At 37.3% G+C, this 13,803-nt stretch overlaps 1 long non-coding RNA gene across 1 annotated transcript in view; it reads right to left on the reverse strand.

Moving 5' to 3' along the window:
* The window catches only part of LOC112136533, a 10,487-nt gene extending 6,915 nt beyond the window's left edge, over positions 1-3,572 (reverse strand). The window contains exon 1 of the long non-coding RNA XR_002917372.1: positions 3,514-3,572. This is a non-coding gene — a long non-coding RNA (uncharacterized LOC112136533). The remainder of the gene's footprint in view (positions 1-3,513) is intronic.
* Between the last annotated feature and the right edge of the window lie 10,231 nt (positions 3,573-13,803).

Raw genomic sequence — 13,803 nt, forward strand, 5'->3', positions numbered from 1 at the left:
CCTCTCTGCTGCAGTTGAGGGAGAAATAATGACAGTGTTTTGGCGTTGTTTGATCATCCTTAGCACATTTGAATGCCAAATTTGTTTTGCAGGTGTTGCTCATGGAATAATTGAGCCGCATAATGCGGCTAAGGTGTTGCTACCATACTACACTTAATACGCATTTTAGGCACCAAAACAGCTCCGGTCGCGGCGGCAGCCTGAAATCGGGACGAGTTTCCTCTTTCACTTCAAAATTGGATTTTTTATGGACACAGTTAATCGCTGTGAGGGAAAAAAAACTTGTTTATGTGGAAAAATGACATAAATAGGAATGCAGGTTAATTAGACAAAGTTCTTAGCAGGTATCACCTGCTGCAGGATGAGGAAGACAAGATGCTGAAGAGACTTCTGAAGATCCAGACGCTCACTGATCCATTTTCACGTTTGACACCAAATGTTGTTTCTTGTGTGTTTAGATCTATAACCAAAGCTGCTCTTTTGAGGACTACAACTATGGAGAAATAATTACTATTGCAAAAACTTTAAGCTCCTTTTAAGAAAAAAGTTAAACTTTAGTTTGAGATTCAAGTTCATGAACTTTGTCCTTATTAAAATTAAATAAATTGTTTGGGAGTTTAAATGACAAAACAAGAGTTTCATTTTACTTTACCATCATTTGAATTTTAATCTAAAAAAGTTCAAAACTTGAGAACATTTCTGCACATCTTAGATTTTATTTAAAAGTTTATGATCTCTGGAGAAAGCGTCCCGACACGAGCTAAAGAAGCTTTTTATAAGACAAACATCCTCATTTGTGGAGCATTTGGCCTTAATTTAAACAGACGCCAAACGGCCAAAGCTGCTTTTATTTTTTGAGCAAATTAAGGTTGAAGAACCAAAAGAGGATTTTCATGCTTTAAACTTTTCCTCCATTCCGAGTCACAACAGTTGTCTCTGATATTTAGTCTAAGACGTTTCTCAAAGGTAAAAGTTATATTTTTCTGTTTTTTTTCTTTGTTTCATGTCTTTTTTTGACAAATATTGTTATAAGATTCAAATAAGATGAATTTTTCTAAAAATACGGATGAACACTTCAAAAATTGAAATGTAAAGTAAAAAGACCCTCAATTAAAAAAAAAAAAAATTATTTTCTTACGTTTTTTTAATAGCAAAATCATAGTTTGAAAAAACTGTCTTGTGCCAAAGATTATTTTAAAAATAAGGGTTCTTAGACTTTTTTTTTTGTTTATTTAATTTTTTCACATTTTAAGACTTTTTTTTACTTTAAAAATATTTTTTAGACTTTGAGAAAACATGTCTGTGACTAGAAGTTAAAACAAAGAAATAAAATAATGAATAAAAATCTAAAAACTGTTAAATTTTTCTTTCAATTTTTTTTTGCTTATTTAAATTATTTTTTCTTTAAATTTTAAGATATATTTGACTAGTGCGTGCAGTTTCTCCAGTTTAGATTTAAGAATGCATAAATATAAAATAATAAGAATTCTATTAAAAAAATATAATCAACTTGAACCAAAAACACAAAACACAACCAAGAACACACAATCTCCACCTCTTATGTCAGCAAAATCATCGGGAAAAACCAAAGAAGGGGAAAGAAAGGTCTCAAAAATTAGTAAAACATTCATCATAAGACACAAACTCAAACAGGTAACAGCTCCAAATTAAAAAGAAAATCTATTGAATATATCAATCTTTTGAAATATTGATTGTAAACCTTCTTAAAGTCACAATCCAATCATCTTTTGATGTATTTCAAAGCATTTCCAAAGACATTTCTTAAATAGGATTAAACTGTTTTAGCTTAAATCTAAAAACTGTCGTTTTCTAGCACATAGTTTCTGCAGAGCGGGAGGAGTTCAGTCGAAATTCTCCTCTGTTGGTGCGGTGTAAACCTGCCCACACTTCCCATCATCCTTTACACTATCAAGCTAACATTAGCGGTGCAACAGAAATAGTGATCGATATCCGATCGATGTCGGAGCTTTCCAACTGTCCAGTTCTGATCCAGATTCCAGCTCAGACCAGGAAAACAAAGACGTTCATGGATCTATCGGTCTGCATCAGAATGACTCGCCCAGATTATTTTCTACATCACAATAGGATCTTTTTCAAGGTTCATCTTTCATCTGATCCTGATTCAGAACAATTTGAGAAAAAGAGAAGTTTTAAGCTTAACTTTCTTTATAGTCCTCCATCAGAAAAATACCACAAGACGACGTGAGAAACAACAAAAACACACATAGGTCTTTATTGCTTATTCAAATTTTCTTTAGTTTAAAAAAAATAAGCATAAAACCTCTGAGATACTGTAAAGCAGAGGGACGTTAGGAGACTTCTAATGCAGCAATAAGAGATGTTTTACTAATAATGCTGATGATGGAGGATGAAATATAATAATCAGCAGACAGTAAAGTGACCAAACAGAGAAGACTTCAGGTCAGAGCATAAAATCTAAGAGTTTTGTGGCATTTCCTAGAGACTTTAACTGATATTATTAACCTTATTGTGTGAATGTTTAGTAAATATTCACTCTGTAGTGATTCTCCTGCTTCTTTACGTACATTTTTCATCAAGTAAAAACTCAATCACACTTTCAGTGATTTCAACAATCAAAACGTTCAGCCCGTTCAGGACTTTACTGCTTGTGTTTTTGTTATTGCCATTAAATATATTTATAGAATATCTTTTAATCTTTTATAGTACTTTTCAAAACATTTGGAGTTTAGCTAATATTTTATATATACCTATTTATACCTAGCCTTTTTGGCTAATTTGTTATCTTCCCGAGGTTTTTTATGCTAATTTAGAGTTTAGCTTCCATTTTAGAAACAGGCTAACGTTTTTGGCTAATTTAGTTTGCTAAATAATTTTTGGCTAGTTTGGAGTTTAGCCAGTAAATAAGCTAGCTTTTTTTGACTAATTTGGCCTCTACTGTGGGATTTTTTTCATGCTAATTGGGAGTTTAGCTTCTAATTTAGCAACATGCTAACGTTTTTGGCTAATTTATTGTCTACTGAGGTTTATGTAGGCTAATTTAAAGTTTAGCTAATATTTTAGCAACATGCTAAAGTTCTTGGCTAATTGAATTTACTGAGGAATTGTAGGCTATTTTTGGAGTTTAGCTAGTATTTAAGCAATGAATGAGCTTTTTTGGCTAATTTGATATCTACTAAAGTTGTTTTATGCTAATTTAGAGTTTAGCAAATATTTTATCAGCATGCTAACGTTTTGGGCTAATTTGTTATCAATTGTGTTCTTTTAGCTACTTTTGAGTTAACCTAATATTTAAGCAAAAGACGAACTTTTTTTAACTTTTTAATAATTTGGCATTTTCCTGAGGATTTTTAGGCTATTTTATAGTTGAGCTAGTATTTTAGCAATGTGCTATCTTTTTAGACTATCTACTGTGTTTTGGGGGGTAATTTGAAGTTTAGCTAATAATTAAACAACACACTATACATGCTTTAGCAAAATTGGGATGAATTGATCATTTTAAAGCAAACTTACCACATTTTTTTCAGAAATTTAAGCCAACTTCAGCGGTCTTTCATAGTTCTTTAACAAAGTCTTTTAGCTAATTTAGCATTTTGTAGATCACTTTCAGCAAATCCCTTCAGCCTAAATTGCTTCAGCATTTTCAGCAAAAAGCATTCACACTAACATTATCACAGTTAATGCAACTTTTCTAGTTTCTATTGAAATTAAAAACCTCTTTTGCAACGAGAGGGAGTCAGTTCAAAACTCACACAATTTTAAACATGAATTAAAAAATAAAAATACAAAAACATAAGACGGTTATGTAATAGTAACATCAATTATTTTAGGCTGATTTTTAAAACTAAATCTGAGCTGTCGTCATTGTGGACCTTCATGAGTTCACCTGCTGCCCTTTTGTAAGCCCCGCCCACCCAGATCAAAAGCTGCAGGTGAGTTTGTGTGCAGCCTGAGCCTCGTGCACACACCCACGTGCACACCCACTCAAAACAATGCTTATTAGCATGCACACCTGGGTTCCCGCCTGCACCATCCTCCTAATATCCTTTAAATCTCCACATAAGGTATGTCTTCCATAGGGCTTACAATACCATTTGCTCTAATAAATTCTTTTGGCAGCGCTGAGCGCAAGCTGCTCCTCTGAGGCCCCAGGAGGCGCGCGGAGGGGAGCGGGAAGGGAGCGGCAGCCCAAAATATGAGGATAAATCGTGGGGAATCCTCCAGGACCCCAGCCCCAGTAATCAACGTTCTTCCAACTGGAAACATTTTCCAATTCTTCATCTTCATTTAGCTCCCTTACCTAGTAATTCCTAACAGCGGGCCGGCGTAATTTGCACCGACGTTTGAATAGGAATGAAAAAAGAGAGAAAAGGTGCAGCTTTTTCCTTTTTTAGAGAGGCGTGGAATTAATGACGGCCGGTGTTTGCTCAGCGCAGACAGGAAGGAGCACGGAGTTAAACACTCCACGCGCCGTGAAGTAGCTAATCCCAGCTCCCTCCATCTCAAGCCTCTGCATGATTACAGCCTCCTCACCGCGAACGCCGCAGAGCAGAGCGGCGGCGGCGGCCTGCGTTACCGCGCCAACAAGAGGCTCATTAAGACCGAGAGAGAGGGGGAGAAAAAAACCATTCTAAGTGTCGACTAATAGAGAAGCTCCGAGGTATTTATTTCTTATTGTTTCCCTGAAAAGTCATTATGCCGCGCTGGAGGTTCTCCTTCATGTGTGTTCTCCTCCTCCTCCTCCTCCTGCTCTGACGCTCACTGGACCGGCACTCGGGGGGTTAAATTAAAGATGGCCGCCCGAGCAGGTGGACACTTTCTTTCCCTCCTCCTTCAACTGAACTTCTCTGCTCAAGAAACACACTTTATTTTTTTTTTACCCAGCAACTTTGACATTTAATAAATCCTTAAGTTTTCCTCCAGCTGCCAGCTGAGCTCCTGCTGCTGAAAATATTTTAAAGGTTAAACGGCTTAATAGTAATTAGAGCTGGCAGCATGTGAATATCACAGTTTGATCAGCTCTCAATTGCCTCAACAATAGTTTAATTGTGGGCTCGGCCGCCCACTCAGCAGCCAGCAAAGACAAAACCGGCTGATGGCTCCGAGACGAGATGAATGGAATCAAAAACCACCTGCTAACCTCGTCTGCTGTAGTTTGTCCTTCCTGGAAAAACTACAGAGTTAAAAAAAAAAAAAAGAAAATCCAGCCGTTTCTACCGGATGATGGAAAAATCCCCAAATGATCCTGAATATGTTAATCAGTGTGTGATAATTGTTGAGGGGTGAATAATCACTTTGACTTTTCACAGCCAAAGGTCGAAGGTGCTCCTGCAGATAAACACTTCAGAGAACGGCTCCGCAGCAAAGCATGATGGGACGTCAAACCTTTTTTTCAAAATAAGAGGATCCGAGTAAAAGCTTTAAAATCATTTAATCTTTTTTAAAAGTGTGGAAACATGAATAAAACAGAATCAAATTCTTTACAGGATGGAGTTCAGACGGTTTGAAAGATCCTTTAGAACGGGTTTGTCATCTTTAGTTTTCAGGTCAGAGGTCAGAAACTACGGTGGCCCTGAAGTCCAAATGCAAATTGAAATAAGGAAAAGCAAAAAAGAAAAATAAATATATGTATAAATCAAAGCAAAATTCCAGAAACACAAAAAATAATTTGAAAAAAAATGCAAAAAAATAAAAAGGAAACTCTTCAGAAAACAAAATAAATTTCCTGAAATCAAACTAAAATGATGAAAAATAAACCGATCAATGCAGAGCAGGTGGGTATTATGGGATATCACTGATTGGATGATGGCGTTTGTTCACTTCTTCAGCAGGAAGTGATGTTACTTAACATAAATATTATTATTGACTCAAAAGTTAAAACTAATCCTAATCAGGGTGGATTATAAAAATATAATAATATAATATTAAAAACTACATTTTCCAGTTTCTCATTTTGTTTAATATTTCACTTTGATTTCTCCTTTCTGAGATGTGTTTTTTTAATATTTTGTTTTTTTTAAGACATTTGTTGCTGTGATTTGAACCTCAGGGCCACCATAGTTTGTGATTCCTTCTCTTCCCTGTTTGTTAGTTTGAGCCGCTCCTTCCAGAAAGTTCCTCTTGTCTCCTCAGAACATGAGTCCAGAAGTTCCCACATGTTCCTCCTCAGCAGCGTCTGCGTTTGTCCACGAGTCTCTGACCGCTGGATCATGAACTCTGACCTGAACTGTCCAGAGAAGTCGTTCTGTCTTCTTCTTCGCTGGGATTCTTTTGGTCACTCGGTTCCTCCTGGAAAGTTTTTCTACTGTTCAGGCTTTAAACGGAGCCACACCACGATTTTCTTAAGTCTTTCAGAGTGAACTATATCCACATGTATGATCACATTATTTTTGGAGCACTAAAAAACAAATTATGTATGAAATATGAGTTTTTTTTGCTGGCTCCTTTTAGAGCCGGAAGTTAACTCGATCTCTGAGGCTCCGCCTTTCACTCCCTCAGGGTGCCGCCCACTTCATGACGTCATCCTAGGAGAAAAAAAATTTGGCACAGACAGAATGTGATGGTGGTGAAATTCTGAGAAGCTAGCTGATCACCGCTAGGTCGAGCTGCTAGCTTGTTGAGAAAGTTTTTGTGTTAGCCTGGGGGCGGAGCAGACTCTTCCTGGAGGGGGCGGTTTTCACGTTGTGACATCAGCATGTGAGGACCCGCTCTTTCTCTTGTGGGTATGGGAGGGGCTGCAGCTTTAGAGGAAAACTCAACAATGTGTGAATGGATCAAAATACCACTTTGGGGTTCTTTATAGTGAGGAATGAACAGTAAAATAAACTTAGAAACTCAAAAAGTAGATTTTTTTTATGGTATGATCCCTCTAAAGGTTGTGGATCTCTAAAGTTTCAATGTCTGAATCATCTCAGAGACTTTGCTTTTGAACATCTTAGTATATTTAGTGATTTAAGGCTGTCCTTATAGAGAGCTAGAGGCCTTAAACCAGATGTGTCAAAGTCAAGGCCCGGGGGCCGGATCCGGCCCTCCAGATCATTTTATTGTATCATTGTTAATGGCCCGAGGTATATATTGTGCTTATTTCTAACTTGTATAATTTTGACAAAAGATATTTTTATGGAGAGTAAAATATTGAAAGTTATTTAAGGTTTAAATTGATTTATTCTGGAATAATATACCTGACTTTTCATTATTCATAATTATGTTAAAAAGTTACAGTTTTAAATTTTTAAAAATTGTCATACTGCTAGCTTTTTGGACTATTTTGGCATTTACAAAGATTTTTTAGGCTATTTTTGAGTTTAGCTAATATTTACACGCTAGCTGTTTTGGCTAAATTAGGCTTTTTTTTAGTTTTTTTTAAAGGCTGTTTTGAAATTTAGCTATTCTTTTCATTTACATGCTAGCTGTTTTGACTAGAAGTTTTTTTTTTCTTTTTTTTAAGTTTTTTCTTTTTCTAATTTGGCATTTAGCTCCTATTTTTTAGTGTTTTCAGGTTTAGCTTCAGCAATTTTAGCTATCAATTTCAGCATCTTCAGCTATCAGCACTAAATTGAGCTTTCAGCATTCACACTAACATTATTGCAGGTAATGCTAAATATCTAGTTCATAATTATATTAAAAAGTTACAGTTTAAAAGTTGTAAAAATGTGTTTTACTGTTCACTAAATGTTTATCCCGTTAGGTGTGTTTTGGATTTTGGCCCCTCGTGTGATTAAGTTTGACACCTCTGCCTGAAACGAAGTCAAATCATTCGGTTTGATTCTGTTTTCGTAAATCTTGGGATCATAAGTTTTTAGTTTGGATCTCAGGTCTGATTCCTGAACTCAAACTCTTAAAAATCTGTGAAACATTTAAAAGAAAAACGATTTATTTTAAGTTCAGATGCAAACATTCAACTTCAAAACATCACCTGGATAAATGAGAACTCTCATCAATAGAAAAACTCTGGGAAAAAAAATCTTTTTCTTAGTGAATGTCTGTGGAAACGGCAGAGTTTGTTTGATGGAACCTGCGTGATCTCAAAGTGAAACTTCTCTTCAAATGGTGGCTGCAGACGCAGCAGCCAGCAGCACTGCAGGCGCGTTAAGCAGAATGGATGAGTGGGAAGGCTGGGTGACGGCATGAATAACTTACATGCATGGATTGATTTGCTGCTGCGGTTACAGATGGCTCGACGTTGAAAACTCGCCGGAGATAAACCTGAAGACTCGCTGGAGACGCAACTTTATTTACAGCTGGTTTGTCTGTTTGCTACCTGCAGGTCAGACGCAGGTTTCGTCAGCTGTGAACGCTCTCTGTGAGGAGCTAACAAGGTGGAGGCAGGCGGACATACCCCCACTCTCAGAGCCAGCCTCTCCCATGGGGGGGGGATGGCTTTGATTGAAGCCAGAATTCCTCCACGTGTCCATGCGTCAGACAAAAGAGATGCACTTGCCAGCAGCTGTGCAGAAGACAGCGGCATTCCCACCCAGAGCGCCCCCGCCCCCTCTTTACTGGTTCCTCCGTCAGCCTCCCAGGGTCCGGCGAGGAGACCGGAGGGAAGAAAAGGCCCTTTGGGAGTCCTGGAAAGTGAATAAAGGAACGCAGGGAAAGAGCAAATAAGCATTTTTCATGCTTTTTGTGCTTAATGTCATTTCCAAAAATAATGTGGGCCTCAGAAAACAGTAGCGATTCATAAGGAACCAACAAACACGCTGCAGAAATGCCAGTTTGGGGAGGATTGCTGTGAATACCTTATTCTTCCCCCTCTTTTTTTTCTCCTCATCTCCCTTTAAAAATCTGCAAATCCATTTGCTAAACAGCTGCACCTCTGTAGTGCACAGATAACAACCTGGGCCAGACTGGCTTTGCGACAGCGAGTGGAGGCAGATAGGCCCAAATCTCTGGCCCTCTTTTCAAAAATGCTAATGACGAAAGAAACACTTCCCTGGCCAAAAAAAAAAAAAAAAAAAGGAAAAGAGGGAGAACGAAGCCTCTTGTAGATCTGTCAATTGCAATTTTGACAGATATTTCCTTGTAAGTACACACAACACTTGTTCCTCGTGTCTTATCTGCTGCTGTGCAGAACACTGACCTACATTACATCAAGCACAATACGATGCACAAACATACTCCTGCTGTTTTCCCTTTGCTGCTCCACTCTTCCCCACCTTAAAAACAGATGGATTTAAATGAAATGGCTGCAAATCCCGCCAACAGAAGGTATTCTTTCTCAAATAAAACCTCGTGGCTTAAAGGGAGAATCTCGCGACCATCTCCGGATGTTTCGATGGCTCCTCAAAGGCACGGCGTTCTAGCGGGAGAGTAAATATTAGAGAGGATTGCCACAGCTGCTGCCGGTTCTCTTCCTCTCTTTACCTCCGAACAGGACTTTTTCCTGCTGTTGGAACACGACGGCGCCGTAGAAAGAAGAGTTTTAGACTCTTTTAACCCTTTAACATCCAAGATGCAGTGTGTTTTTATTAATCTACTGTAACTTTTCAAGCAGTAACACATAACTCCAGTAGATCCTTAAGAATCTACAAAGTTACACGATGCTAAAGATTTAATGTTTAGGTGTCACTGATGTTAAAGGGTTACCTAAACGGATGATTTCCAGCACGGAGATGACATGTAAACTACATTACAAGTACTTAAGGACATCGGAATCTCATCGGGGCGTCTAAGAATAGGAGCAAACCAGGAATCAGTCCCATTCTGAGATGTGAGATGACGAGCCAGAGGCGTGGTCCACGTCAGGGAACACCAACCAGGTAGCCCCCAAGGACCCCACCAGGTGCCCTCAGGTCTCTTCTAAAAATAACTCACTTATGAGCTGCGTCTAAAATTACATTTTATACTGTTGCTATTTTTTTTTTAAATACACTTGCATTTACATAGATTTAATCATTTAAATGTCTTAAAAATCTGTTGATGATACATGAGTTTAGGTGACCTCTGACCTACTCCAGTTCAAAGATCATTAATTTAGGTAAAATCCAGCAGATTTGGTCATTAGTTCAAAATGTGACGAGATTTTTTTAAAAATGTTAGTTGATTTTTCTTTAACATAATTGATAAACATGGAACAACTTAGTGAAAATGGGACATTTTTCCATGAAATCTAAGAGATTATCTGAAAATGTAACAGTTATTGAGATTAATTAAGGGCTGAATATTGACATTTCTTTGCTCACCTGTTGTCATTGTTGATATATATGGTGAGAAATTTGTGTCTTCACATAGAGGAGTATCATTATTCACTATTAATGATCCATAACTAAAGGTAAACTAAGCAAATTCGTTATTTCAAAATGGTAGCCCTTGGTATGAGCCCATGAAGTAGTTCTCAGTCTCAGAAAGGTTGGTGACCCCTGATCCACGGCCAAGAACAGGAGCACAGACGATCCAGCTGGAATCTGGAATCTCTCCCACTCTCCTGGCGGGGAGTGAGAAAGAGGAACAACACGTGAATCACACTGCACCAAACAGGAGCACAGAGAACTAAACATAACGAATAAGAGACGTGAAGTCAATGAGAACAGAGAACACAGCTCTAAATATTTTGTTCATATCAATATTAACCTAGACCCTCAAGAGCTACAGCAGAGCTTAACTGAAAGAGTTATTGTGGACAGTCGCAAGCAAAACCAGCTAACATTAGCATGAACCGGGCCGCGTTATTCTGGAGATGATTGATGTGACTGCAGTATAATTCAGCCTTTACACCGATATACAGAACTTTACGTTAGTAACGCATCAGGGAACGGTTTGATTTTGGTGCAAAGCTGCTTTTTTCTGCGTCGTAATCAGCTGATTCCCGTTAACGCTTAAGGAGTTACGGTACATCAAAGAGCTGGTATTTTAGTGTCACCGACAGTAGCTCTGATAACCGGTCCAGATGAACCCAAAACAGGCTTTAGATTCTGCCAGAAATTCTGTCAGAATGTCAAAAAAAAGAAAAACAAAGGCGCTGATGGGACAGATAACTGGACAAACCAGAACCAAACCTCAAAAACTGAACCAAGAAGGAGCCAGTTTCCCTTCCACAGCTGAACCCTGTGATCTTCATCCTGCTTGACTTCCCTCTCCAGAATCCACACAAAAGCATCAAAGCTAGTGGCTCCTTCACGATAACATCATGTTCCTCATTAATGAAGCAGCACCCGGTTGAAAAGTTTCATAAAACGAGTGAATCCTAAGATGAGACACATTTAGTCCCGATCAGTCCCACTGTGAACGTCTTCCTCACCGCGTGGATTCTCTTTGAGGGAAATGAAGCATTCACTGATTAAAAACAACAACAAAGTGACTGACATGAAGCCACTAATTTACTATTTATAAGTTTGGAGCTGATCAAACTATCTTGACAGACAAACATAATTCTGACCACATTATCCGCCATAACCAGCTATTAACTTCCCATCAGCTGAAGTCCTCCTCGTTCCACTGGAGGTAATTACAGGCTCTGCCTCCCTGTAATTATCAGTTCATAGAATTGTATTTGGACATATTAGAACGTATAGCTCTTCCCTCCTCCAGTCCATCATGCAGACATCTTCGTGCAGACATGCGGCTGTCTGGACCAGCTTTAGCGTCCACGCCCTTTTGGGTTTGAACCCTCTTTGACTGACAGGTGTGTTCTGCAAGAACCTGCTGTTTGGGGCTACAGTGAGTTTCTGTGTATTTGTGTAAATGTTTATCAGTCACACTATTGAGATTCTCCTGCTGCTTTCTGTAGGTTTTTCTGTACATAAAAACTCAGCAATCTTGGTATCAAAAAATGTATCTTATTCAGGACATTACTGCTTGTATTTTTGGTATTTGTAAACTTTGTTTTTGAAATATTGAGCAAAACATGGAAATGAATGAGAAAGTCTTAAAATGTCAAATTCTAAATAAATTAGCAACAAGCCATTAAATATATTCACAGACTATGTTTTCATCTTTTATAGTAATTTTCAAAAAAATATGGAGTTTTGCTATTATTTTATTAACATGCTACCGTTTTTAGCTAATTTGTTATCTCCCTTTTTAGGCTAATTTAGAGTTTAGATTCTATTTCAGCAACAAAATAAAATTTTTGACTAGTTTAACAAGGAATTTTAGGCTATTTTGGAGTTTAGTTCCTGTTTAAGCAACAAGCTAGCTTTTTTTTGGCTAATTTAGCCTCTAAAGATCTTTTTTGTGCTAATTTGGATTTTAGCTAAAATTGTAGCCACACGCTTACATTCTGGGGAAATGTGTCATCTACATTTTTGGGTTAATTTAGAGTTTAGCTTCTATTTTAGCAACATGCTAAAGTTTTTGACCAATTTTGTTTACCGGGGAATTTTAGGCTAATTTGGAGGTTAGCTTGTATTTAAGCAACAAGCTAGCTTTTTGTGCTAATTTTTCGTCTATGGAGGTTTTTTGGGCTAATTTAGCTCATATTACTAAATATTTTTTGCAAAACTGGAATGTATTAGGGACATTTAAGCAATTTTACTATTTTTCAGAAGTTTAAGCAAATTTCAGTGCTCCTTCATAGTTCTTTAACAAAATTTCCAATCTTTTAGCAAATTTTACAGTTTTTGAATTTTCATCAAATCCCTCCAGCAATTTAAACTGGTTCACCATTTTCAGCAAAAAAGTATTCACACTAGCATTATTGCAGGTAATTCAACTTTCCTAGTTGGTTTAAATGAGAAACGTCACTTAATTACAGTTTCAAATGTCTGTTTTTCATTTTTTTTTAGTAATTGTGAGTTCTCAGCAGGTCTGCAGGTTTGAATGACATGTAAATACAGTTTGTTTCTCAGCATGATCCGGGTTTTATCAGCCTTTTTAACTCAGACTTGGACTTCATTTTAGCTTCTATTTGTCACAAGTTTTTCTAAAATGTTGCTGCAGGTCTTTATTCTGCAGAACCAAAGAAACACCAACCGTTTTTACATAAACTGCATAGGAATCAGAAACTTAGTTTCACCAACATCCCTCTAATCAAACATTATTTTGTTCTCCTTCAAGTTCACATTTGAAATATTATCTCTTTTTCTGCACTCTTTGTGCTGCAACAGTCCTCCTGTAGCCGGATCCTCTACACTCGGGTGCAGCAGTCAGACGGGGAGACTTTTTTACTGTTGCCCCAAATTATGGATACATTTTAAAAAATAATATTCGTAAGTGTGTCTACTGTACTGACGGAAGAAAAACTTTTTTGATTTTTCAAGATGCTCAAAGAGTGTTTTTGTATATGTTTGGGAGAGTCTTATCACAAGGAAATGCTGTGTTACAGAATAACTTCAGAAATGTACTTTTTTTGTTAGTTATGTGTACAATAAAACGCAGGACAGAGACTTTCAGCAAATAAAAATGTTTATTAGGTAAACAACAATCTGTACTGAACATACATCAACTACACAACATGTGTATTATTAATGATGTAATACCATTATAATAAGAAAACAGTAACTATAGCAAAATATAAAAAAAGCAAAACTGTAACAAACATGTAAATATAACGGCACCACCGACAAAAATAAAGGCAGTACTAAAAAATAAAAGTAACTAGTGAAAAAGTAAACAAAAACAACATTGTAATAAATATAAAAATATAAACACAACCTGAAGTCCTGTCAATGCAAACACATGGATCTTTCATGACTCTCTGGAGCAGGAAGGGGAGGGGCTAGACGTACGGAGGAGATGCACTCTTTACAAGATGTTGCCAGATTGGGTAGTTTGCCTCACAAATTGGGCAGGTTTTTACTCAAATTGGGTTGATTTTTTTTTTTTTTTTTGCCCAATCTGGCAACACTGCAGACAGACAGACGCATG

The sequence above is a fragment of the Oryzias melastigma genome, linkage group LG16, assembly GCF_002922805.2.
Source record: "Oryzias melastigma strain HK-1 linkage group LG16, ASM292280v2, whole genome shotgun sequence".
NCBI lineage: Eukaryota > Metazoa > Chordata > Actinopteri > Beloniformes > Adrianichthyidae > Oryzias > Oryzias melastigma.